The sequence below is a fragment of the Cervus elaphus genome, chromosome X, assembly GCF_910594005.1.
Source record: "Cervus elaphus chromosome X, mCerEla1.1, whole genome shotgun sequence".
Taxonomy (NCBI): domain Eukaryota; kingdom Metazoa; phylum Chordata; class Mammalia; order Artiodactyla; family Cervidae; genus Cervus; species Cervus elaphus.
The window spans coordinates 62,964,015-62,989,470 of NC_057848.1; positions in this window are offsets into that span (position 1 = coordinate 62,964,015).

A 25,456-nucleotide genomic window follows, 5' to 3' on the forward strand; every position below is an offset into this window, starting at 1 on the left:
CAAATATATACAACATATATAAACAGCAACAAATATAGCACATAAGATTTTAAAAGTTTTTAGAATTTCTTGGAGCCCAATCGATTTTCAGAGGTGTTCTTAGAACATTCAAGAAAACATGTTATACTCAGGATATAAATTCTTCCTATATTGATTTTTAAAAGCTTATCATTATTTAAACCCTTCTTACAGATTTACTTGATCTTGTAAAATTTGGAGAGAGGTGTGTTAAAATTTCCTATGTAACTATAGGTTTATGAATTATCTAGGTATTTCTAAGTTTTCTTAAAAGAATAAATTATGGTACTATGTAGTTCCATAAAAGTTAATGATAGTATTATCTTCTTTGTAATTTTACCCTTAGTTATTATGAAATATCCCTTTGCATCTAATTTAATGCTTTTGGCTTTATAGTCAACTTTGAGATTAACATGGCCTTCCTGTTTTCATTTTATTTGAATTTCCCTAGTATATCATTGCCCATATTTTTATGACTAACCTTTTTATATCAAATTACTTGGGTATTCCTCTACTTCTATTTGATTCTTATCTGTATTTTCTACTCTTCATTAAAAACTTCCAGCTTCTAACTCTCTCTATTCATTGACTCTTCTCCCAAGTACTTTGAATATCTTTGTAATCATGGCCTTGAACACTTTATCAGGTATATTTCTTTTATTTGTTTATTTGTTTTTAGTTCTGCTGTCTTTGATGCTGTGTGCGGGCTTTCTCTAGTTGTGGTGAGCACAGGCTGCTCTTCATTGCGTTGCACGGGCTTCTCTCATTGCGGTGGCTTCTCTTGTTAAAGGGTACGGGCTGTAGGGCACGGGCTTCAGTGGTCGCAGCAGTTGTGCTCAGTGGTTGTGGCTCCCGGGCTCCAGAGCACAGGCTCAATAGTTGTGGTGCATGGGCTGAGTTGCTCCATGGCATGTGGGATCTTCCCGGGTCAGGGATCAAACTTGTGTTTCCTGCATTGGCAGGTGGATTCTTTACCCCTGAGCCACCAGAGATGTTGCATGGTTTCTTCTTTATATCTTTGGTTGTAGAAGAGTTTTTATGCTACTCTTCAGGTCTTTTTCATCCATAGTTGCTCTGTGAGTTGTAATTTTGGTATTCCTGTACTAAGAGGTGAGCTCAGGACCTTCCTACTCTGCCATCTTGGTCACTCCCCCTATTTTGGTCTCCTTTTTTCATAATGATGTTTTGTAGTTTTCAGTGTGCAGGTCTTGAACTTGTTTTGTTATGTGTATTCCTAACTATTTTATTCCTTTTGATTTTATTGTCATTGGAGTTGTTAATTTCATTTTTGGACTATTTATTGCAAATATATAGAAATTCAGTAAGTATATTGATCTGTACCTTGTGAGATTTCTAAACTCATTTATTAGTTTAAGTAGTTTATTTTTTGTGAATTATTTAACACTGTGTCATCTGCTAATAGAGTTTACCTATTCTTTTCCACCTTTGATACCTTTTGTGTCTTTCTCTCACCTAATTGCCTCATCTATAATCCCAGTACAATGTTGAATAGACTGATGAGAGCAGACCACCTTATCTTGTTTCTGATCTTAGGGGGAAAGTATTCAGTCCTTCACCATTAAGTATGATGTTAACTGTGGGCATTTTCCCTTCATTTAAAATTTATCTTGAGTTAAGTATGAAAAATTCTCTTTTTCTGTACTTTGCATATGCAGGTACAGATCACTAAGTGTGGGAAACACCTTCAGCTGTGTGACTGCTTGCACTTTCATGATAAGATTGCAAGCAGTGCAGTGAAGGACAAAGCACAAGACTCTGGAGATGCCAGTCAACCATGTGATGCTTTCTCTAGACCAGCGGTCCCCAATCTTTTCATCACCAGGGACTGGTTTTGGGAAAGACAGTTTTTCCACAGATGGGGTCGGGGGAGATGGTTTTGGAATGATTCAAGCTCATTATGTTTATTGTGCACTTTATTTCTCTTATTATTACATCAGCTCCACCTCAGATAATCAGGCATTAGATCCTGGAGGTTGGGGACCCCTGGTCCATATCACTCACTTGTGTATAGAATGAGGCCAGAAAGTAGGTTTTCTAAACTCTGTAAGGCAATAAAAGTTTGTTTTCCCCTTAACTTTGGCATCAAGGAGTGTCGCAATTTTTGTAGCCAAGTCACAAAGGAAAGAATTTCCAAATTTGAGAAAGATGGGGAGGAAAATAATTGTCTTACATGCTTTCTTCATCTCTATACAGTCTTCCAAAATGGCTTTTTTTGGAAAAATCACCACCTTCTTTTGAAAGTGCTAACACTGACCTTTCCTGGTGGCTCAGATGGTAAAGAATCTGCCTGCAATACAGGAGACCCAGGTTTGATCCCTGGGTCAGGAAAATCCCCTGGAGAAGGGCATGGCAACCTACTCTAGTATTCTTGCCTGGAGAATTCCATGGACAGAGGAGCCTGGCAGGCTATAGTCCGTGGGATCACAGAGTCGGATACTACTGAACCAACTTAGCACGCAGTGCTGACCTTCACAAAAATAGCAGACCTTTACCTGGTGAACCTGTACCAGCTATCCCAATCCAGGAGAAATTTATTAAAAAAAAATTAAAGTGCTAAGTCTTACACTTTCCAATACATCGTACTGAACATTTAGTGCAGACAAACAGCTCCCAGAACAAACAAAAACTTTCATTTTCCTGAGAGGGGCTTGCACCATCAGAAGCCATGTTGCTTCTCAAGCCTGATATCCTAGCAGATTAGCTATGAGCTTGTAGGTGAAACAGTCCCAGGTGCCTCCCTCTGGTCTTATTTTCTTGTACTTCTAAAACCTATCTTCCTTCATCTGATTTTTCCTTAACTATAAAATTGTCATTCTCTTTGTGTAAGAAGGTGAATACGAGTTTCATTATTCTGCAGCTTTCCCCTTTATAAAAAGAGTTCAAGGCCAGCCATCATTCAACTCAGGACAATTATTGTGAGAAAATGCAAGGACTAGACTTTCCAGAACCTCCAAATTTCTAAGAGAAGTGAGAATAACTATTTTTATTTATAATTGTTGACACATTTTAATTTTCCAATCTGCCAGAGACCATGTTTGATCTCTAGTCAGGGTCCAAGTAGAAAAGACTCAGTTGTCTTTTAAAGTGATTTGAAAATAAGTTCAAAGTTCTGTATTTATTCATGTACTTTTTATTTCAGGTATCCTTTATTCCTTTGTGTATATCCAGATTTCCATCTGGTAACATTTTCTTTCTGCCTAAAAGACTTCTGTTAACATTTCCTGCATTGCCATTCTGTTGGTAATGAATTCCCTCAGCTTTTGTATGTATGAAAAAAATCTTAAAACGTTGTTTTTTAAAAATGTCTGCCATATAGAGAAGTAGGATAGTTCACTGAACAGCCATATACCATCATCTGAATTTAATGATTATAATAATCTTGCTATATTAATATATTTTTGAAATATTTTAAAATAAATTATAGACATCATATTTCACCCCTACATAATTTTTACACTCATCACTAACAAAAAGGACATTTTCCTACATAACCACAGTACCATTATTATATCTAACATAATTTACAGTAATTCTCTAGCATTCTTTAATATCCAATCTTCATTAAATTTCCCTGATTGTGTTAATACCAAAAATGTCTTTATAGCTGATTTATTCAAACCAGATTGAGTGCCATTTGGTGACTGTTGCTCTTAAATCTCTTCTACTCTAGGACAGGCATGCTGTCTCTCCCCTTTCCCCCACCCCCCGAAATGTGAGATAGATATATATAGATATAGATATAGATATATATAGACCAAATATATATTTGGTCTTTTCACCATTTCTGGCACAGAGCTCCTAAAATCCTTGGAATTTCCCAAGTGAAGAGAATATAAAGATGTCTTTTCTTATGTTAATAAGATAACTTTTGGAGAACACTTAAGGATGGGGGCAGGTTGTCAGTGGAACCAACCAAATGATTAGAAAGGAGAGCGGCCGAATGTTGGTTCAGTCACCAGTGGCTAGTGATTTAATCAACAATTTGATCAACTGTGCCTATGTAATGAAGCCTCCATAGAGGTTGAAGATGCTGAAGCTGAAGCTCCAATACTTTGGCCACCTGATGCAAAGAGATGACTCATTGAAAAAGACACTGATGCTGGGAAAGATTGAGGGCAGGATGAGAAGGGGGCAACAGAGGATGAAATAGTTGGATGGCATCACAGACTCAATGGACATGAGTTTGAGCAAATTCTGGGAGGTAGTGAAGGACAGGGAAGCCTACTGTGCTGCAATCCACGGGGTCACAAAGAATCTGACACAACTGAGTGACTGAACAACGACTAGATGGGGGAGATAAGATTTGAACCCAGCTCTGTGTAAGTCAAAGGCCACGTGCTTAACTGCATTCCTAAAGTATGATTTGGATGAACCAGTGAATTTCTGGCCTGAGGCAAGTCACCTCTGCCCTAAATGATACTTTACTTTCAATTTGTGTGCTTTTAGAAAGGAGTGTGAAATTTGAGATACATGGCAACCCACTCCAGTCCAGTATTCTTGCCTGGGAAATCCCATGGACAGAGGAGCCTGGTGGGCTACAGTCCATGGGGTCACAAGAGTCAGACACAACTTAGCGATCAAACCACCACCACCACTATGGTGGCCATGAAAGGCACCTCTCAGATCTCTGACTTCAAGGAACCTGATTGAACGATGATCTCAGTTACTGAGCTCTAAATCCTCCACTGCATTTGCATGAGACCAATTTCTCCATAGACTCTGCCCACCCAGTGACTGAGTCCATCAAAAATACTAAAGGAGACCCACTCCTGGGAGTTACAGACTTTGGCTCAAGGACTCCCTGTTGGTCTTGCTGCCATTTTTTTAGAATTGCATTGCATTGCAGTGTAAGACGTCACAACCAACCTACCTTCCTTCCCTCTCTCCTGTGACAACTGACAGCTCTTGAGCCATAACACATAGTGTCTTTTCCTTCACAGGTATTTTCCCCATCTTTGTATCTTCTCCTTCTTGGAGGACCCAGACTAACAAGTACCTATTTCCTGGACACTTCCCCAGGTAAATAATTTCTGACCTATAAGATGAGAAGACAAACCAGATTAATGGAAAATTCAGAGACTATCAGAATGGAACTGTCAAAGAAAGCCAATGGCAAGTTTATTGTATGCTTCAAATAGCAATTTTTTTTTCAGATGATGGTGCAATTATAATTGGTTATGGGTACTAACTTAGTATGGACTTCCCAGGTAGCGCTAGTGGTAAAGAACTCACCTGTCAATGCAGGAGACATAAGATGTGGGTCCAATCCCTGGGTCTGGAAGATCCCCTGGAGGAGGGCATGGCAACCCACTCCAGTATTCTTGCCTGGAGAGTCCCATGGACAGGGGAGCCTGGTGAGGCTACAGTCCATAGGGTCACAGAGTCAGACACGACTGAAGCAACTTAGCATGCACTTTGTATGCATATTAATGACTCATGACAAATAGTTTCATTTAAAACACTCATATGAAAATTGGAAGAAATACAGTGCCTCTTGGTTAGCAAAAATTGGAAGAAATATGAAGCCTCTTGGTTAGCACCAAGTCTGGACATACTAAAGATAAGCAAAGGTCTTTCTAAGTAAAGATGTAAGAAGTCTTTTTTCATGTTTGAAAGTATTCCACAAAAAAAAAAGAGATTGTTTTCTCTAATTTAGCTTAAAGAAAGTAACTGTGTTTTAGACTTTAAGACTGGATTCTATACATTATTATAACTTTTAGGCAGTGGTAAGGTGAGGGTTTGGTAGGATGAAGACGGGGAAGGGAAGGAAGATGTAAATGTCTGATGAGGCACTTGAATAGGACCCAGACACCAAATATTCTATTTACATGAATTGGTAACATTCAGATTTTCAAAGCTTATTGCAGATCAGCTTAAATTTCTCTATTGTTGTTTAGTCACTCAGTCGTGTCTGACTCTTTGTGACCCCCATGGACTGCAGCATGCCGGGCTTCCTTGTCTATCACTGTCTTCCAGAACTTGCTCAAACTCATTTCCATTGAGTCGGTGATGCCATCCAACCATCTCATTCTCTGTTGTCCCCTTCTCCTCCTGCCTTCAATCTTTCCCAGCATCAGGGTCTTTTCCAGTAAGTTGGCTCTTCACATCAGGTGGCCAAAGTATTGGAACTTCAGCTCCAGCATTAGTCCTTCCAATGCATATTCGGGGTTGATTTCCTTTAGGATTGACTGGTTTGATCTCCTTGCAGTCCAAGGGACTCTCAAGAGTCTTCCAACACCACAGCTCAAAATCATCAATTCTTTGGTGCTCAGCCTTCTTTATGGTCCAACTTTCACATCCCTACATCACTGCTGGAAAAAACATAGCTTTGACTAGATGGATATTTGTAGTCAAAGTAATGTCTCTGCTTTTTAATACACTGTCTAGGTTGGTCATAACTTTTCTTCCAAGGAGCAAGTGTCTTTTAATTTCATGGCTGCAGTTACCATCTGCAGTGATTTTGGAGCCCAAGAAAATAAAATCTGTTACTGTTTCCATTATTTCCCCATCTATTTGCCATGAAGTGATGGGACCAGATGCCATGATCTTAGTTTTTTGAATGTTGAATTTTAAGCCAGCTTTCTCACTCTCCTCTTTCACTTTCATCAAGAGGCTCTTTCATTTCCTCTTCACTTTCTGCCGTAAGAGTGGTGGGTGTCATCCACATATCTAAGGTTATTGATATTTCTGCCAGCAAGCTTGATTCCAGCTTGTGCTTCATCCAGCCTGGCATTTCACTTGATGTACTCTGCATAGAAGTTAAATAAGCAGGGTGACAATATACAGCCTTGACGTACTCCTTTCCCAATTTTGAACCAGTCTGTTGTTCATGTCCGGTTCTAACTATTGCTTCTTGACCTGCATGCAGGTTTCTCAGGAGGCAGGCAAGGTGGTCTGGTATTCTCATCTCTTGAAGAATTTTCCACAGCTTGTTGTGATCTACATAGTCAAAGGCTTTAGTGTAGTCGATGAAGCAGAAGTAGATGTTTTTCTGGAATTCTCTTGCTTTTTTGATGATCCAATGGATGTTGACAATTTGATCTCTGGTTCCTCTACCTTTTCTAAATTTCTCAATAGCTACACTTAACAAAGATACACTTATTCTCATATTTAAATTTTCAGAAATTCATAGAAAGTGAAATTATGAAATATTCATTAAGTACCCTACTGTGTACATAGCAGTTTGCAAGGAGGTAGGGATATTTCAGAGAACATGAAAGACACAGAAAGATATTTTCGTGACATTCTCTACTTGTCCACGGCCCAGCTGTGCTATTTCTGTACTTAAAAAAAAATGAAAGTTCACAGTAGAAATGTTCAATTAACTGTTAAACACCTTTGTCAATTAAGAGATCATTTCCAGATCTGATGGATGAGTTCAAAATATCCAATTCATTTTAATCATCAGGCGGAAGAACAGTGCTACTCTCAAGAAGAGAGCAGATAAACATGTAAATGAACTCACAAATCTTTCAGAAGTACTCTGTCTGGAGTGATTGAATATTAATGTGCAAAATTTTCCATGTGTTAAATGATGAGCTGAATTACACTGAGCGGTGTGACATTCAATGATAATCTAATTATATTGTATTTTGTAACATACTTAATAAGAACTAGATTATAAGTGGAGACACTGGGGACACAGCTAGAACAAGAAAAACAGTTGAAAGCTCCAAGGACTAAGACCCGTAAGTAAGTGTGGTAGTGTAAAGCTTTCATGTATAACAATTGCTCACCCAGTCTCCTCTTCTCCATGATACTTGATTTTCTTTCTTATTCTGTCCCAATCCACTGGGAGATTATAATCTTAGAAACCAGGTCAAAAGTTACCAGAAAGTCTTTCCTGCCCTTTTGTCCTTGTGGTGACCACAAAGACCGCACCTTGAGGAGCTCCAACTACAGGGAGTATAATTGACCAAGGATCCCAGCTATGTGATTGTGGGAAATCCACCTCCAGGTTTGCATCAAAGCCATGTGTCTCATGGGGTACTTCTAGTCAATGCCCAAAGACCAAAGGGTTGCTAAGGCAAACCTGTTTGTGGAAGACACGGCTCCTCTTTGATTTTGACTTTGGTTTGCAGTGTTTCTGTCAACAGCTCTGTCAGACTGCCTTTAGGCTGCATGGCTGTCTAGGGTGCTACCACCCAACCTTGTCTCCCTCTTTACTTCATTCATGTCACACTGGCAACATGGTCTGATGACTCTCCCAGTGTTTTCCTGGCTCCCTTCCTAATTTCTCTCTCATAGGCATTTCCTCTAATAAAACGCTTCTCCTTTAATCCTGTCTTGGCCTCAGGTTTTCAAAAGACTTAACACAACTCTCCCTTCTCTTAGGTACTTCTCCAATTGCCCTTGTTTCAGTCTTGAGTGGCCTCTTTTTCTGTTGTTTTCGTATCGGCCTTCCATTCTTTATTGTGAGTTCCTGGAAAGTAGGTTTGTCAAGATTTTATTCTTCGTGCCTAGCATATATTAGGTGCATAATCAATGATGAATGAATGATGACTGTATGAAGACAGTAGAGTTGTTAGGAGTCACTTAGTCAGAAGGATGTGATTTCAAATCCTGATTTTGCTGCTTTAGTAGCCTGGTGACCTTGACCAAGTAAATTATTTTTACCTTACTCTGCCTCTCTTTCCTAACGTACTTTCTGTCCCTGTGAATTTGCTACCCTGGACATTTCACGTAAGTGGAATTGCATGATATGTGCCTTATATATCTGGCTTCTTTCACTTAGCATGATGCTTTCAAGGGTCACACATATGGTAACATGTATCACTACTTCATTACTATTATGGTAAATTGGAGCTGACATCTATGGATATATCACATTTTGTTTATTCATAAGTTGATAGATATTGAGTTGCTTCTACTTATGGCTATTATGGATTATGCTGCTATGATCATTTGAATACAAGTTTTTCAGTGAACATGTTTTCAATTCTATTGGGTATACATGTAGGAGTAGAATTGTTAGCTTGGGACTTCCCTGGTGGCTCTGATGGTAAAGCATCTGCCTACAATGCGGGAGACCCAGGTTCAATCCCTGCGTCGGGAAGGTCTCCTGGAGAAGAAAATGGCAACCCACTCCAGTATTCTTGCCTGGAAAATCCCGTGGATGGAGGAGCCTGATAGGCTACAGTGCATGGGGTCACAAATAGTCGGACACGACTGAGGGACTTCACTTTCATTTTCACTCATGATAAGTTTATGTATAACATTTTGAGAAACTGTCAATTTTTTTTCCAAAGCAGCTGCACCACATTACATTCCACTAGCAATGTATGAGAGTTCTAATTTCTCCACATCCTTGCCAACACTTGTTTTTCAGTTTTCTTTTTCTTTAATTATAGTCATTGTGGCAGATATGAAATGGAATCTCATTGTGCTCTTGATTGGCATTTCCCTAATGATTAATGAGCTTGAGCATCTTTTCATATACTTATTTGCTATTTTGTAGATCTTCTTTAGAGATGTTCAATTAGTTCAGTTCACTCAGTCGTGTCTGACTCTTTGCGACCCCATGGACTGCAGCACGCCAGGCTTCCCTGTCCTTCACCAACTCCCAGAGCTTGCTCAGACTCATGTCCATCGAGTTGGTGATGCCATCCAACCATCTCATCCACTGTCATCCCTTTCTCCTCCCACCTTCAATCTTTCCCAGCATCAGGGTCTTTTCAAATGAGTCAGTTCTTCATATCAGGTGGCCAAAGTGTTGGAGTTTCAGCTTCAGCATTAGTCGTTCCAATGAATATTCAGGACTGAGTTCCTTTAGGATGGACTGGTTGGATCTCTTTGCAGTCCAAGGGACTCTCAAGAGTCTTCTCCAACACCACAGTTTAAAAGCATCAATTCTTTGGTGCTCAGCTTTCTTTATAGTCCAACTCTTACATCCATAGATGACTAATGTCTATTCAAATCCATTGCCCATTTTAAGTTGGGTTTTTAATCTCTTTTTTATTATTGAGTTGTGTTGTTTATGTAGTCTATATGCAAGTTTAAAAATCAGGTATATGATATGCAGATATTTTATCCCAGATATTTATTTTGTCTTTTCACTCTCTTCATACTGTCCTTTGATCTACAAAAGTTTTTAGTTTTGATAAAGTCCTCTTTATCTATTTTTCTTTTGTTGCTTGTGCTTTCAATACCATATAAAAAACTATTACCTAAGCCAGAGACATGAAGATTTATACCTATGTTTCCTTCTAAGAGTTTTATAGATTTTATTCTTAAATTTAATCTTTAAAGACTGTGGGGTTAATTTTTATATATGGTGTGCGTTAGGGGTCCAAATTCATTATTCTGCATGTGGATATCCAATTGTCCCAGTGCCTTTTGTTGGAAAGGCTATTTATTCTTTCCCCATTAAATTTACTTGGCACCACTGTCAAAAATCAATTGACGAGAGATAATAGATATATGGCTTTATTTCTAGACTCTCCAGTCAATTCTATCAATCTCTATGTTTATCCTCAAGCCAATACCACACAATCTTCATTACTGTAGCTTTGTAATAAACTTTGAGATCAGGAAATGTGAGTCTTTCAACTTTGTTCTTTTTTTCCAGTATAGTTTTGGCCATTTGGGATTCCTTATTTCTATAGTATTCTTATTTCCATAAGAATATTACGAACAGCTGTCCATTTCTTTAAAAGAGGCACCTGTGATTTTGACAGGAATTTTGTTGACATTGTACATCATTTTGGGGAGTATTACCATCATGACAATAATAAGTCTTCCAATCCATGGACATGGGCTGTGTTTTCATTTATCTGGTCTCGTTTAATTTCTTTCAACAAGGTTTTGTAGTTTTCAGTGTATAAGTCTTACACTTTTTTCATTAAATTTATTCCTAAATGTTTTTTGATGCTATTATAAATGGAATTGTTTTCTTAATTTCATTTTTGAACCATTCATTGCTAGTATATAGAAGTACAGCCAAATTTGGTCTTTGTTACTACGCGTGGGCTTTCTCTAGTTACAGCCAGCAGGGGGCTACTCTTCACTGTGGTGTTCAGGCTTCTTCTTGCGGTGGCTTCTCCTGTTGCAGAGCATGGATCTAGAGCACATGGGCTTCAGTAGTTGTGGTGCACAGGACTAATTGCTCTGCAGCATGTGCGATCTTCCCAGACCAGGGATTGAACCCATGTCCCCTGCATTCCCAACCTCTGGACTACCAGGGAAGTCCTACAACTCATTTTTGGATGTTGGTTTTGTATTTGCAACTTTCCTGAACTCATTTATTAGATTTAAGAGATCTTTTTTTTTTTTTTTGGTATGGATTCCTGAGGGTATTCTATATATACCATCATGTCGTCTGTGAGTAGAGATAGTTTTATTCCTTCCTTTTCTTGTTTAAGTGCCCTGAACTTTCAGTGCAGTGTGACAAGAGCAAATATTCTTGTCTTGTTCCCGATCTTACGGGGAAAGCATTCAATCATTCACCTTTAAGTATAATGTTAGCTCTGGGTTTTTCATAGATGCTCTTTATCAGTTTAAGGAAGTTCTCTTCTATTCCTAGTTTGTTGACAGTTGGCAGTTTTTATCATGAACGAGTTTTAGATTTTTATCAAGTGTTTTTTTTCTTCTATCTATTGAGATTATCATATGTGTCTTCCCTCTATTAATATGATGTATTACATTGATTAATTTTCATATGTTGACCCAACATTGGTCAACATCACATGGTGTATAATCTTTTTTATATGCTTCTGGATCTGATGTTCAAGTATTTTGTTGAAGACCTTGCATCTGTAGTTTTCCTGTGACCTCTGCTTGGTGCTGGTACTAGGGTGATATTATTTTCATGTTAGTGTTTCCTACTCTTCTATTTTTGAAGGAGTTTAAGAAGGATTGGTGTTAATTATTCTTTAAATGTTTAATGGATTTTACCAGTGAATTTATCTAGTCTAGGCTTTTCCATATTGGAAGTTTTTGACTATTGACTGAATTTGTTACTTGTTTTATTAGGAAGATCCCCTGGGGGAGGAAATGGCAACCTACTCCAGTATTCTTGCCTGGAAAATTCCATGGACAGAGGAGCCTGGCAGGCTACAGTCCATGGAGTTACAAAGAGTCAGACACAACTGAGCACACTTACATTTTTTGAGAGATTGCTTATTTTGGGGTGTATTCAAATTTTCTATTTCTTCTTAAGTCAGTTGTTTTGTTTTTTTAAGTTAAGATGTGGGTTTATTTAGAGAGAAACACACTCCCCAGACTGAGTGTGGGCCATCTCAGAAGGTGACAGTGGCCCTTAAGTCGGTTTTGATAGTTTCTGTGTTTCTAGGAATTTATCTAATTGTTGACATACAATTGTTCATAGCATTTTCTTATTATTTTTATTTCTGTACGAGCAGTAGCAACATCCTCACTTTCATTCCTGATTTTTGTAATTTGAGTCTTTTCTCTTTTTTTCTTGATCAGTCTAGCTAAAGTTTTGTCAATTTTGTTAATCTTTTTAAAGAAACAACTTTTGGTTTTGTTGATTTTTCTCTACCTATTGTTTTTCTATTTTTAAATTTTCTTTTAAATTTCTCTTTATTTTCTTCCTTCTTTTGCTTTAAGCTTACTTTTCTAAGGTGTGGCAGGTTAAGTTAATGATTTGAGATCTTTTTTGTGTGTACTGTAGGCATTTGGAAGGATTAATCTCCCTGCTTTTGTTGCATCCCATAAGTTTTGATATGTTGTAGTTTTCATTTTCATTCATCTCGTATTTTCTAGTTTCCCTTGAATTTTTTCTTTGACCCGTTGATTATTTACAAATATGTTGTTTAATTTGCACAAGTTTATGGATTTCCATATTTCTATCTGTTGTTGATTTCCAAGTTTGTTCCACTGTGGTCAGAGAACATTATCTATAGAATTTCATCTTTTAAAAAATGATTAAGACTAGTTTTGTGTCTTAATCTATGGTATATTCTGATAAATGTTCCATGTGCACTTCAGAAGAATGTGTATTTTACTTTTGTTTTGTGGAGTGTTCTGTATAGATCTATAAGTCTAGTTAGTTCATAGTGTTCTTTAGTTTTCTAGTTCCTTGCTTATTTTCCCTCGGGCTACTCTGTCCATTACTGGAAGGGGGCTATTCAAGTCTCCAAATATTATTGAAATATACATTTTCCCCTTAAATTCTGCTGGGTTTTGTTTAAAGTATTTAGGTGCTCCTGTTTAGTGTGTAATTGTTGTATCTTCTTGATGGATTGACCTTTTATCATCATATAATATCCTGCCTCTCTCATAACAATTGGTGTCTTAAAGTCTACTATATTTTGTCTCATATTTGTGTGGCCAAGTGTTTTTTAAGGTAACTTTTCTTCCTTTTATACATTTTAGGTTAAATTGTTTCTAGTATTCCATAAATAAATTTTGAGTACTCATTAATTGTTTTCCTTCCACTTCTATATCTACTTGAATTGTGCTAAAATAGTCAAAGCATATTGTTTCATGCAAAATCTTCAATAGAAAATTTTATTCTTACTGTGAATGCCACATCAGGGGTAAATGTGGGTAGTTCTCCAAGTTTGAAATGAAAACCTCAACTGGGAAGATAATGTTAGTATATGAGAGCCTCAATTTTTCTTTGGAAATTGAAGTGAAAATATGAAAGATTAATAACTGCTCATACCACTTAAACTGAATATTTTTTCAGCACTTATAGGCTTCATTTTTTCAGATTTTTTTGTTGTTGTAAAAAACACATTATCATAAAATTTATGATCTTAACCATTGTTAAGTGTATAGTTCAGTAATGTTAAATTTATTTATATTGTTGTGAAACAGAGCTCCAGACCTTTTACATCTTAAAGGACTGGAATTCTATACCCAGTAAACAACAGCTCTTCTTTGCCCCTTCCCCCATCCCTTGGTAACTAACGTTCTATCTCTATGAATTTGACATTTTTAGGTACTTCATATTACTGAAATGATGCAATATTTGTCCTTTTGTGACTAATTTCACTTAATGTCCTCAGGATTCTTCCGTGTTGTGGCATGTGACAAATTCCCTTTTTTAAGGATAAGTAATATTCCACTGTTTGTATATACCACATTTTGTTTATTCATCCATCAGTGGACATTTGGGTTACTTCTCCTTCTTGGCTATTGTGAGTAGTGCTGCTAAGAGGTGTTAAAGACTATGCTTTCAGTTTGTTTTTTGGATATATAGCCACAAGTGGGATTTCTATAGCATATGGTGGTTCTATTTTTATTTTTTTTTGAGAATCAGATTATTTATATATATATATATATATATATATATATAATTCACATACCATAAAATTCAACAATTTAAAGTGTACAATTCAGTGGTCTTTAGTGTGTTCATAATGTTGTGCCACCATCACTGCTGTCTTATTCCAGAAGAGTTCTATCACTCAGAAAAGGAAATCCAAACCTGTTAGCAGTCACTCTTCACTTTCCCATCCTCCCCACCCAGCCTGAAGCAGCCACTAATCTACTTTCTATCCTTATGGATTTTCCAATTCTGTTTATTATCATATAAATGAAGTTATACAATACATGGTTTTATGTGAATGATTTATTTTACTTAGCGTGTTTCCAAAGTGTATGCATGTTGAGGCATGTATGAATACTTCATTCTTTTTATTGCCAAGTGCTATTCCTTTGTATGGCTAGACCACATTTTGTTTATTCATTTATCATTTGATAGACATTTGGATTGTTTCCAGTTTTAGGCTATCATAAATAATGCTGCTATGAACATTTTTGTACAAGCCTTAGTGTGGACATATGTCTTCAGTTTTCTTGAGCATATACTTAGCAGTGGAATTGCTGAGTTACATGATAGCTGTATATGTAAAATTTTCAGAAACTGCCCAAGTGTTTTCCACAGTGGTGGCACCATTTGATAATTTCACCAGTAATGTATGAGGATTCCAGTTTCTCTACATTTTAATCAAAGCTGTCTTGGCTACCGTTTTATTGTTGCCACTCTACTGTGTATGAAGTGACATCTCTCTGTGAGTTTTATTTGCATTTCTTTAATGACCATTGACGTTGGACATCTTTCATGTGGTTATTGCCTACTTCTATATATACATTGGAGATATTATTCAGATCCTGTTCTAAAACAAAAAGTTCAATTAATTTTGTAAAAAATATTTATTCGCCTGCATTGTTGCAGCACATGAGATCTTCATTGTGTCCTGTGGGATCTTTTCTTATAGCACATGGGCTGTCTAGTTGTGGCATGCAGGCTCTAGAGCATGTGGGCTCAGTACAACTACTGTGGGCTTAGTTGCCCTGTGGCATGTGGGATCTTAGTTCCCCAACAAGGGATTGAACCTGTGTCCCCTGCATTGCAAGGTAGATTCTTAAGCATTGGACCACCAGGGAAGTCCCCCCAAAGTTTAATTTAAACAAAAACCTGGACCAGTGTTCCACAGATCTGTGATGTGAATGACTTAACTCTTTGAGATTTGGTGACTTGTGCAATGACACACAGTAGATGGGGGCAGAGACTGACTCCCCTAACCTCTATGGGCTTTGCTGCTACCTTTTGCCCCAGCAAATTACTTACTGCAACTCACCATGGTGGGTGCGGGAATCACAGGCTGTGGATACAGGCTGACCTGGGTTATGTCTCAGTTCCTCCACCTCCAAGCTTTCTGGCCTTGGACAATTTGAAATCAGATAGCTAGGCCCCCTCTGCCAAATGGGAATGTTAATAAGACCTGACTACCAAGTTATCCTGAGGATTAAATGATGCCATTTAGTGGTACATAAAGTGTCTGGGTCTTTGCAGATGAGTAATCATCTACATATAATATTCCAAAGGATTGAACAAAAAAAGCCCTTGAAGGGCTTTCCTGGTAGCTCTCCTGCCAGTGCAGAAGACACAGGTTCAATCCCTGATCTGGGAGGATCCCATATGCCGCAGGGCAACCAAGCCCGTGTGCCATAACTACTGCATCTGTGCTCTAGAGCCCAGGAATTGCAACTACTGAGCCCATGTGCTGCAATTACTGAAGTCCACGTGCCCTAGAGCCCATGTTCTGCAACAAGAGAAGCCATCACAATGAGAAGCACGCACACTGCAAGTAGAGAATAGCCCCCGCTGGCTGCAACTAGAGAAGAGCCTGTGTAGCAACAAAGACTAAACATAGCCAAAACAAACAAACAAACAAACCCTCTTGAAACTAAAAGGTAGTCACATGTCAAAAATTTATGTTTTCATATTCCTACCTTAACATAGGCTGGTTCAATGTAAAATCTGATATTAGTGTCTCTACTTTGTATTTTATTTATCTTTTGTTGATAAAGACATATAATTAAAAATAAAAAAAATAAAAAAAAATAAAAGGTAGTCACAGGATGCAACGTTAATACATAAAAGTTATGGCTTTGCTGTATATTAGTAATGAACAATCAGAATTAAAGATTCAAATTCAATACCACTTATTGTACAGTAGCACAAAAATTCAGATACTTAAATATAAATCCAGCAAAATGCTTGTAGGATCTGTATGTAGAAAACTGCAAAACTCTGATGAAAGTAAAAAAGGTCTAAATAAATGGAAGGATATTTGGTGTTCATGGATTGAAAAACTCAGTATTATTAAGATGTCAATTCTCCTCAACTTGATCTATAGATTCAGTGCAGTCCCAGTGAAAATCCCGGCAAGTTATTTGTAGATATCGACAAACTCATTCCAGAGTTTATATGAAAAGGCAAAAGGCCTAAAATAGCCAACAAAATACTGAGGAAGAACAAAGTTGGAGGACTTGGACTCCTATTAACGACTTCAAGACTTACTATAAAGCTGCAGTAACGAAGACAGTGTAGTATTGATGAAAGAATAGACAAATAGATCAATGGAACAGAATACAGAGCTCAGAAATAGATCCACCTGAAGACAGTCAACTATTCTTCAACAAAGGAGCAAAGGCAATTCAATGGAGAAAGGGCAGTCTTTTCAACAAATGGTGCTGGGATAACTGGATATCCATTAAAAAAAAAAAGAACCTGGACATAGACCTTATAACTTTCACAAAAATGAACTCAAAATAGATCACAGACCTAAATGTAATGTGCCTGGCATGTGGCAGGTACTCCATCAACAGTCACCATGGTTTTGGAACCATTCTGAAGCTTTGTTGAGTTGGCTGGTCAAGAACTTGTGGTGCTTGAGGGAGGCTGAGTGGGCCTTGTTAAGAGGACTGGTTTTCTTTTAGTGTGGCCAGGGGAACCACCTCTGTAAGAAGTGACATGGAGTCTTTATTACACAGACAAGTTCCTGGGCCTGGTATAGAAACAGATGCCCTGTGACTTTTGTGGGTTTTTTATTTTTTTTCTGAAATAATACCCTCTGGTGATTTTGATGCATATTCATGTTTGAGAATTTCAGGTGTAGGAGTTAGTCAAGATAAGGAGCCTGTTACAATGTGAGTTCCAATTGCAGCCCCACTGATTGGCATAGTGGAAGGGAGAGTAGGTTTTAGATTCACAGGAAACTGATTTCTTATTGGTTTCAAATTGATTTCTTTTTCTGCCCCTTTTGACAGTGTGACGTTAGGCAAAGCATCCTCCTCTCTGAGCCTCAATTTCTCTTTTGCTAAATGAGGAGGGTAAAATAATGGTTCTGGCCTCCTAGGTGGGCTGGGAGGTCTAAATGAGATGAAACCTGGCCTTGTGGGTCTTGTTAGTGTCAGTTGCATTACATCTGAACAGCCAGCCAAAGGAAGGCATGAGCGTGGGGAGGAAGAAAGGAGAACTTGGGGTTGTTGGTGGGTCATGAAGTAGCTGTGGAGGAGGTCTTGGTAGCTAGCTGGAAGGCAGTGAGTGGCCACACAGAGTGTCACAAGACAGACGGAAGTGATGCTCAGCAGCTCAGTGGTTTAGCCTTCTCTGGGAGCTAGGTGCCTGCTTCTCAGACAGAAATGGCCCTGTCCATGAAAAATGCCACGTCTGAGTGTCTGCCTACTTTCTGTCTTCAGAGTATGAAGAGCTGGTCATAGACCATAGCTATCCTCTTCAAGAACTGGCATTTTTCAAAGGAATCTGTTTTTAATATTGTATATACTCTTAACTTCTTCAACATGAGAAAAAATTTCTGAGCCCCCTCTGCTGGTTGTACTGGAGAAGAACATGTGAGGAAAGAACCAGAATGTTTCACAGGGACATACAGACACCTACACTACAGAAGCTGAGAGCTACGCGCATTTATAGTTCCTTGCATGTAGATCATGCACAAAGACAGGCACAAGCATGTGCTGGCGTAACACAGCCCCATATTAGTGCAAGGTGGTTGAGCGTACCGGCTCAGGCCTCACACAGACCAGGCCTGTATCACCCACTTAGAGCTGTGTAGCCCTGGGCAGGTTAGATTTATGGAGGTAGAGCTAAGAATGGAAAGTTGTGTATATTCAAGGTGTACAACTTGTGAACACATGTATGCATTGTGAACTATTCAGCATGATCAAGCTATTTAAATGTCCATCACCTCTCCCCCTCATAATTACAATTCCCTTTTTTTCAAGCTCCTTAACCTTTTAATTTTGTAATTATAAAATGTATGTATATATAACATATGTATAAGCATATGTGACATATGTATATGCATATCTATATTATAATGTATGAAAAAGGCCTACTTAGCACACACTAAACACTTCATAAATGGAAGCTGTTATTTTTCTATTATTGTTACAAAGTCAGAATCAACCTTTCAGAGTTTCAGTTTACTAATCTGTAAATTGGGAGTATTAGCAAACATTCATATGGTGTTTACTGTGTGCCAGGCACTGTTTTATTAATAAATGTTTTCTATGTACTTTCTCATTTCATCCTCCCAGTAACCTTATGAAGTAGGTAGTATGGCTACCCTCATTTTACAGAGAAAAATAAGTTTCAGAGAGGGTAAGTGGCTTGTCCAGCATCACATAGCTAGTAAGCAGAAGAGCTGGGATTCTAATGCAGGCAGCCTGGTTCCAGAGAGTGTTCTTAAACAGGAAACTCCATCTGCTTCACGGGTAGGTTTGAATGAGGCACTGTGTGCAAGGTGCTTAGCATAGTGCTGCTGCTGCTGCTAAGTCACTTCAGTCATGTCCAACCCTGTGCGGCCACATAGACGGGAGCCCACCAGGCTCCCCCATCCCTGGGATTCTCCAGGCAAGAACACCGGAGTGGGTTGCCATTTCCTTCTCCAATGCATGAAAGTGAAAAGTGAAAGTGAAGTCGCTCAGTCGTGTCCGACTCCCAGCGACCCCATGGACTGCAGCCTACCAGGCTCCTCCATCCATGGGATTTTCCAGGCAAGAGTACTGGAGTGGGGTGCCATTGCCTTCTCCGAGCATAGTGCTAGGCACATTAAAAACACTCAGTAAATACTGGCTGCTGCTGCTGCTGCTAAGTCACTTCAGTCGTGTCTGACTCTGTGCAACCCCATAGACGGCAGCCCACCAGGCTCCCCCATCCCTGGGATTCTCCAGGCAAGAACACTGGAGTTGGTTGCCATTTCCTTAAATACTGGCTATGATTATTCAAGTGTCAACCCTGCCACACGGACTAACTGGGCTGACACAGGAATATATACACATGCAAGCACATACAGAGAGACTTACATGCAGATTCCAAACATCTGCAAATATGCAGATGCAAACATAGATCCACACAGATGTATTCATTCATCCAGTGTACTCAATAGCTGTGTCAACTTGGGCAAACCATTTTATTTCTGTGCTTCTCAGTTTCCTCATTTGGAAAATGGTGATAATAATAACAACTGCCTCAGAGGGTTATTGTGAGTGTTAATTGAGTTAATGCTTATAAAACACTTATTACAATGTGTGACATATAGGTAGCTATTAGTGCCAGCTCTTGTTGGTCTTGGTGTTTGCACTGAAAATTCCCTCCCGGTCAGCCAGGCATCTTCAGTCCCCACCATTGGCTCTACCTGTTACTTCTGGATTTATCTTCAAAGATCCGTGAGGACAGAAAGCAGAGGCCTGAGGGGAGGGACCACGGAACACATGAACATTGATTTTGGCAAGTGGGGGATGCTATGAAGACAAGGCTCAGAAAACTCTGAATGGAGGGGACTTTCTGGGAGGGGCAGGCCTAAGAGAGATGCTTCAGCTTGAAGCCTTGGGAAATAGGGAGCCTAAGACACAGGTGGGGTTCGCCAGAGCCCTTGTCCAAAAGTCAGCCTGTGTGCTCCCAGCAGAGTCTGTTCCTGGAACTGATATAGGTGGTGGGCACTGAAAGAGATGTGTCCCCATCTTACTCATAGTCCCCGGACTGTGGTGAATTGGAACATAGGTCTCAACCAAGGTCCTCTATCTTTAAAAAAAAAGATTGAAAAAATTGAAGAAAAGTACACATGTCATAAGGGTACAGTTCAAAGCATTTTTATAAACTAATATGTCTGTATAAGAGCTGACTTATTAGAAAAGACCCCAATGCTTGGAAAGAGTGAAGGCAGGAGAAGGGGGCGACAGAGAATGAAACACTTGGATGGTATCACGGACTCAATGGACATGAGTTTGAGCAAATTCCGGGAGATGATGGAGGGCAGGAAAGCCTGGTGTGGTACAGTCTATGGGGTCACAGAGTTGGACACGACTGAGTGACTAAACAACAACAATAACACTATCTGGCTAATCAGCATTAGATTAAAAATCATAAATGACCAGCACCCAGAAATCCTGCAGTGGCTCTGCTCCCATCACTGTGCCCCAGTGATAGCCACTAGCCTGGTTTCTAACCACACAGACTTGGTTTTCTCATGTTTTCAGATGAAACCATCTAATTTGTCCTCTTTCATCTCTGGCTTCTTTTACTCAAATGTGTGAGGTTCATCCTTACTGTTACACATATCAGTAACTTGTCCTTGTTTTCACTGCTGCATAGTATTCCAATTTGAGACTATACTATGCTTGATCAATTTGAGGAGATACTAGCTTGGAGCTATCAGAAATATATACTAGGAATGTTATGGTACATCTTTTGGTGAATGCATGCCTGTACCTTGCTTTTTGTTTATAAATATTCATCCCTTATAAGAGGGCACCCTCGATTGGTTAGGCCCTAGGCTTCACAAAACATGGATTCGATCCTGCCTAGGAGCCAGGCTTCTTTCTTTTTTTTTTTTTTCTTTAACTTATCTCTGGTTCCTCTGCCTTTTCTCTTTTTTTTTTAATTAAAAAAATTTTTTTGTTGTTTTAATTGGAGGCTAATTACTTTACAATACTGTGGTGGCTTTTGCCATACATTCACATGAATCAGCCATGGGTGTACATGTGTTCCCCATCCTGAGCCCCTTTTCCCACCTCAGGGAACCTCCCCATCCCATCCCTCAGGGTCATTCCAGTGCACCAGCCCTGAGCACCCTGCCTCATGCATCGAACCTGGACTGGCGATCTATTTCACATATGATAATATACATGTTTCAATGCTATTCTCTCAAATCATCCCACCCTCGCCTTCTCTGACAGAGTCCAACAGTCTGTTCTTTAATCTGTGTCTCTTTTGCTGTCTTGCATATAGGGGTATCGTTGGAGCCAGGCTTTTTAAAGCTTACAGAAGGCCGTCATGTGGCACAACTAACTCCAGTGGGCATCATTTCCAGGTACTGTACATGACTGGCACTCCCTAGAGCACAATACAATACTTCTGGTGCCCCTTGGAGTTATGCAGTGGATGGCTCACTTCCACTCTACTTCTTGTCCTTTCTCAGAACTCAGAGATGGCTAATTTAACTGAACTCAGAAATACCTTTTCTCAAAATTGCTTCTCTTTTATGTTCCTTTTGATTTTAAATCATGGGCACGGAATCACAAGAGTCATGGGTCAGTTTAAATGGTGCCAACAGCCCATCAGCTAATTCTATGGGAATAAAAAAAAAGAACCCCAAGTTACTTCAGGTGTTTGATTTTATAGAAAACATATCATGGAACTACTTTTCTTTTAACCCCTTGGGAGGTTGTTCAGATAGACACATTGCAAAAGTGTCATCCAGCCTCTTTCAAGAGTCAGCAAAGGAGAAACAGGTTGGGTTTTGGAAACAGAAGTTTTGTTTCAAAATCAGGTTCTAGCTTCTCTTTCTGCCCTAAGTTCCAGGGTCTGTGGGTTGAGTGTGGCAGCCAGGAGCATGTTCTCTGGAAACAGAATGATCTGCTTTCAGTCTCTGCTTGGCCAGTTCTGAGCTGCACAGGTGGCATTAGACTCTCTGGGCCTCAGTGTTTGTCAGTGGATAAATGGATAAAGAAGATGACTGATTTTCTATCTCTATCTCCCATACCTGTATAAATAATGGAATATTATTCAGCCATTAAAAAGAACATCCTGTCATTTGTGAGAACATGGATGACCCTGGAGGACATTTTGCTAAATGAAAGAAGGCAGACAGAGAAAGACAAATACTGTATGATCTCACTTATATGTGAAATCTAAAAAAGATGAGTTCCTAGAAATAGAGATTAGAGTGGTGGTTACTAGAAGCTGGGGATGGGGGAAATGGGGAGAGATTGGTTAAAGGGTACAAACTTCCAGTTATAAGATGAAGTTCTGGGGATCTGATGGACAGTGTGGTAACTGTAGTTAACAATACTGAATTGTATATTGAAATTTGCTAAGAGAGTAGATCTTAAGTGTTCTTACTCCCACCTTCCAAAAAAAGAAATAAAAAGAAAGTAACTCTATGAGCTGATGGATATATCAATTAACTTGATTGTGTTAATCATTTCACAGTATACATGTATATCAAATCACTACACTACACACTTTAAATATATCTAGCTTTATTTGTGAATTATACCTCAGTAAATCCTGGGGTGAAAAATGTCATATGTGATGCAGGACAGCTCTTTGTCATGTGAGGTTATGTCTGTCTTCCTGGGCTCCAACTGCTAAATGCCAATAGTGACTTACCCAGTCCCTGTAACAACCCTTCAATTTTTTTTTGGTAAATGCCCCCTGGGGGCCACAGTCCCCGTGAGAACCAGATCTATTTAAAGCTGTAGAAGCCTAAAGAGCCAGAATGTAGTGGAACCCAGGGAGAATCTTGACCAGTCCCTCCACTTTAAAAAAAGTTCATTGGAGTATAGTTGATTTACAATTTTGTGTTAGTTTCTGATGTACAGCAAAGTGAGTCACATATAGATATAGATACAGATATGAAAGTGAAAGTGAAGTCACTCAGTCATGTCCCACTCTTTGTGACCCCATGGACTGTAGCCAATCACGCTCCTCTGTCCATGTGATTTTCCAGGCAAGAGGATCTTCCTGATCCAGGGATCGAACCCAGGTCTCCTGCATTGTAGGCAGACACTTTACCATCTGAGCCACCAGGGAATAGAGGGTGTATATAGCAATGCGGGAGACCCAGGTTCAATCCCTGGGTCAGGAAGATCCCCAGGAGAAGGAAATGGCAACCCACTCCAGTATTCTTGCCTGGAGAATCCCATGGACAGAGGAGTCTTGGGGGCTACAGTCCATGGGGTCACAAAGAGTCGGACATGACTGAGTGACTAACACTTTCATATATATATATATATATATATATATATATATATATATATATCTTTTCCTTTGGCCATATCCAAAGGTATCCAAAGTGATCTTACAAATGTTGAAAGTGGGACTTTTCTGATGGTCTAGTGGTTAAGACTGCATGCTTCCACTGGAGGGGATAGGGGTTCAGTACCTGGTTGGGAAACTAAGATCCCACATGCCACGTGGTGTGGCCAAAAAAACCTCAACGTTGAAAGTTAGCATTCCTGCAACTAAATATGCAAAATCTTAAGTAGATTCCCTTTCTCTGGGATTTTGCAGGTTGTTTATATCCTACATGGAAGTGAATTTATTACCAATTTATACTGCTCAAAGATGATATGAATGTCCTGAGTTGACTTCTACTTGTTTCCAAATCTTTGTGAAGGCAGGGTGCTGACTGAGAGCATCACAGCGGAGTCAGGTGGATGTGAACTTGAGGCCTCTTTTTATCATTTCCCAGTGGTGGGACCTTAAGAGTTAATCTCTTTGAACATCATTTACTTTCAGTAACTCGAAGTCTCTCACTTTCCTAAGAAGCCTAAGTAGGCTTCACACTGCTGAGCCCCTCTTCTAGTCACTGCCTCCCTTTATTACCCTGAAGAACTCTTACTTGCATTTCAGAGCCCTGCATGATGCACACTTCTCTGTGAGAATTCTTCTGACTTCCTCCTCAGGTTGGTCCTCCTGTATTTTGTACAGCCCTCTGTTTAACCCTTATCTGTCTTGTTGAAATGAGTGATCTCCAGGTCTGTCTCCACCAAAGCACTGCCAGCTCTTTGAGAACAACTATGTCTTTTACTTATCTTTGTATCCTCAGCACCTAACTTGGGGCTTCCCTGGTGGTTCAGATGGTGAATAATCCGCCTGTAATGCAAGAGACCCAGGTTCAATCCCTGGGTCAGGAAGATCCCCTGGAGAAGGGAATGGCTACCCACTTGAGTATTCTTGCCTGGAGAATTCCGTGGACAAGAGGACCCTGGCAGGCTCTGGGGTCACTAGAGTCAGACATAACTTATCAACTAAACCACCACCACCACCACCACCATGCCTAACTTGGGTCTGGGTCAGAGGAACACCTCAATTAAGTTGTATTGAACATCAGTATCAGTCACTGTTGTCATCACTTTCTCTCCTTCCTGGCATCCTAAGGCATTTGCTGTCCAGAACTATACCATTCATTATGGCACTAAGGCATCTTCCTCCTGGTACTGATTGCTTCTGAGTGCTTTCCGGATGTGACTCTGGGCTCCTCGGCATGACTGAGTTCTGTAAGAGCAGGACATTGTCATATTTCTTCCTATGCAGTGCTTGGACACATAAGAAGTTGTCAACCACCACAGTTTGATTTTGAAATGGCACTGGGCTACTGGGATGCCACCATTTCAATGGCGTTGTATTGATAGCAGTTTCCTAGAAAAATAGGAATCCATGCTGTGGCGAAAGAGATCTCTCCTAGGCTTGGGGGTTTTCTCTTCTACTCAGCTGGTGACAGTGGATTTGTCACTACAAATGAGCACCAGCAAAATTGAACATGTTGAGTATTTGAACTCTTGCCCAATGTTGATTCCATGTGATGAGCATGAACATCCCAATTATACATCCTAATTATACAAGCAGTCATTCCAGACAATTTGGAGATGGATATGGCCAAAAAGATATTAGGGTATATAGTAAACCATTGAGAGGCCAGACTGTGGGGCTATTGAGGAATCTGAACATCTAATGAGTAAGGAGTTTTACAGATTTTTGAATCGGGGCATCAAAAGACATTCCAAATCTTTATGCACTTGCAAATATTTACAGATCTTTTAAAGATCAAGTCTGTCATTATCAGTTTCAGTGCTGTATATTGTCAGTATCCACAGTGACCCCAGAGGAGCCTGTGCTGGCAGGAGTAATGCT